Here is a 3,516-nt window from a genome sequence, read left to right as displayed (position 1 = left end):
TTCATGGCCAATAATAATTTATAATTTTAGTGTATTAAAGACTGTGATATAGTTACAGCTGCGATCCATACTTGTGTAAGTGGATCCAAAACAACGGAAATGCGTAATGAGCAATCGCAGATATGTGTCATAAATTTTTAAGTGAGCATTCTGGAGTCAGATGATGTTAATCACAAGGAGTTCTCAGCCAAAAACCATAAAATGATGCTGCTTCAGATTTAGGTGTGTATTTCAATGTGCTCCGTCGCACAAAACTGTGAATACTAAAGTGTACTCCAGTACATTAAACAATAAACATGGGGGCATGGCTTAACTGGTTGCCCTTTGTTCCACTTCTTAATCAATTTTAATAAACTTTGGTTTTGTGGAGGGTTTAGATAATTTAGGGGCAAAGATTTTGTAGAAATAATTTATCAATATGTGCTGGAATGTTTGCTAAGGTAAATGTAAATGACACATTTTGTTCCAAAAATTCTTTTTCCTTGATGAAGTTGTTGTCTTTGTCTGAGCTACACTGCTTTGACATTTAAGATTTGCTGTTTATCTTATCTGTGTTGGTGGTCTGGTTATCCATGTTTGAGACATTTAACCAGTTTTTTGTGCAATTTTGTATATAAAGCTTGTGACAGCAGAAACACATTACAGTAATTCCAGCCAATGGACATTAGTTTAGTTTAGACTGGTGGGCTTGTAATTATTGTTTTTTTCTTTTGTTGTTCTGTGGTGTCAAAAAAAAAAAAATCTGAATAAAGTCATCCCAGACTGACAGTTTGATCTCAGCATCACACATCAATTTGAAACCATACAGCAGATCGGTGCAGAGCTACATGAAGGAGGCAGCGGCGTATACAGATGATGCCAGTGATAATTGTTCTGCAGGCTGTTTGGACTGGCTGCGTGTCACAGTCCGAAGTCCTGGCTAAATATTTACTGGGTGCTGGGGTTGAAGGCATACTTGGCCTTGCGTGTGTCTCTGGTTCAGAAGCAAAGAGAGAGATGATGAGGCCTCAGATTGTGAAATGATCATCATCAACTCATGTCGTTAGCGAGCCACTTGCGCTCACTCCTGACCCTTTTACCATTTAGGGGGTCCCTGGACTGATACGAGTGTTATTGACCCGGAGGCCGTGTGTGGCATGTTTAGGGTCTGCAGAATATATCCCAAGCTTTAACCTATACAACAGAGCCAATTATAGCTGTGAAAGACCAAACAATACAATCCATCAGTCAGGTTTCTTGGGTAAACAGGAGTGGGCAGCCCATGTCCGGGTGTAAACTCCTAATCCTGGAGAAGTTAAGGGTCAGTAGAGCTGTTTGATTGTCTAATTGGGGGTTGCCTGGACTCTGTGTGTGTGTGTCAGAATGAGCAACAAGAAGAGTGTAACAGAGACTTTGTATGTATTTAGACACACGTGTATATATGCATGTTTATACATGTATGTGTATATATATATATATATATATATATATATGTTTCAGATCAAGTTTGTGTGTGAATCTGTGTGTGTTTGAATGTGTGAACAAGTGTGTACATCACGGCTCAAACACCACAGAGGCGCAGAGACACCTAATGAATGTGTGTTTGTTCTTCAGACCCCACACACATTTGTTTATTTGAACATGGAATAGTGTTCCTGAGCTGTTTTATCTTCCCCATGTTTGCCACTTAACACATGTACCGCAGCGTTTGGCCTGCTCAGCATTAAAAAAAGAAAAAAAACACAAAAAGGAAAATTATAAGTCAGCCTGACAATAATGATAAACAAACAAACTTCAGCTTGTAGTCTGTGGACACGTCGTTCCCCTTCGTGCTCGTTCATTCTTCATTGCGAAGCTGAGTTATAATCCAAACAGCTTCGACGCAGACTGCGCCGGGGGCAGTGAGCCAACGGAAGATTGGCGGTTGGTTTAGTGTCAATGATGTGGTGATGTGGGTCAGGGAGAGCAGCAGCAGTGGTCACTGCACAGTGGCTAAGAGCTCAGGCAGACCACCGGGGAGGAGGCCGGCACTTTTTTTTTGTATCTGCTGTCAATCACTCGTATAGACAAATGGATTACAATCTCACTTTCATACCTTAGCATTGTTATATACACTTACATAATCCAGAGTTTAGACATAAATGCATTATAACTTACATTGCACATTACAGTTGTAACCAGGATAATTTTTCTATATTAGATGTAGTTTAGTTATTTTATTTTCTATTTTGTTAAATCTAATTTTATTTTGTTTTATTTAAAGATCTAATTTAAAAATCCTCCTTTGTTTTATGTTTTCGACACTAACCGGGCGAGAGCAGGGTTGTTCTCGCGAGGGTTTAACGTCATGTGACAGCTGCACGTCAGTCCTAAATTGACAGCCACTGCGTATATTGCTGCTAAATCGCACCTTGGGTAGCAGACGCTGTGGGACTTTGACGTGCAGGTAGGCTTGGGTGTTGTTCCCAAAGCGGTTTTGCTTTTGAATGTCGATTATACATCAATCGTATACCTCTGTTAAATTACAGACATATGGTCGCTCATCTGAACGCTGAAACGATCTCTGTTTGTCAAAAGAGGAACTGGTAAGTGTTGCTCGGGAGCTAGAATGCTAGCGCTAGCCTCCCAGCCTGTGATTACACACCTACATAAAAACACATTTGGATTGAAATTGCATGTAATTATGTAGGCTCAGATTCGATTATTAAAAAATGCATGTACATGTACATTGATTGTCGGGCCTGTTTGCGCAGGCCAGGTGTGTTCCAGATCCCACCCCCGCTCGGAGTAGCTGAAGGATCTGGGACACATTAAGAATTGTCTGGTTTTTGTTCACTGACCGGACTGGCGAGCTAACCATAGCGGATTCAGAAAGTCACCCATAATCTGATGAAACATCTCCAAACCGGAAGGGAAATTCAACCAACCACTTCACAGCTGGAACTAAAGGACTATTTTTGTTTTTTCCTTCTCGTCACCGACAGAGACTTCCTCGGTTTAAGGAACTGGACTTTAAAGCTGTGAAACAATTTGTATATATTGTAAATATAAATACACTTCATTGATTTTGCACTCTCCAGTTGTATGTGTCTTGCAATTTGCCACTACCTCCAGTAGACGAACCTGGAACCTAGTTTTTCACTTAGAGTGACGTTGATTTGGTTTTTTTAATAATCTTAAAATGTAACTCGGGTTACACAGTGTATTTGCTTCATTTATTTTCTTTTATCAGTGCACCATATTTCATTGGTAATTTCTTATGTTTTAGCCAAACAATGCAAATTCTGAGACTATTTTAAAGTTAGTTATAAAAATACTGAGTTACAATATATTATTTTTTCACATTTACAAATGAAATTACTTCAAGGTATATCTGACATGATAAACACATAACAGGCAATGTGTAGGGCGTTTTTAGCTGCAATTGTGGCCTTTGGAGTGGAAAAGTTGTGATAGCTTTCAGAAAGTGAAACGAAACCAACAGTTCACATTTTTTATAACTAAACTATGCACTGTAAAGCCTGATACGTTAATTAA

The 3,516-nt window shown here is 39.3% G+C and overlaps 1 long non-coding RNA gene across 1 annotated transcript; it reads left to right on the top strand.

Annotated features, from left to right (window-relative positions):
- Positions 1-2,157: 2,157 nt before the first annotated feature.
- Positions 2,158-3,121, top strand: LOC108229161. The gene is made up of 3 exons (XR_001808275.3): positions 2,158-2,425; positions 2,508-2,564; positions 2,733-3,121. It is a non-coding gene; the product is annotated as an uncharacterized LOC108229161 (long non-coding RNA).
- The last annotated feature ends 395 nt before the right edge of the window (positions 3,122-3,516 follow it).

This window comes from Kryptolebias marmoratus, linkage group LG3 (genome assembly GCF_001649575.2).
Source record: "Kryptolebias marmoratus isolate JLee-2015 linkage group LG3, ASM164957v2, whole genome shotgun sequence".
NCBI lineage: Eukaryota > Metazoa > Chordata > Actinopteri > Cyprinodontiformes > Rivulidae > Kryptolebias > Kryptolebias marmoratus.
This window is presented reverse-complemented; position numbering and strand designations above follow the sequence as displayed.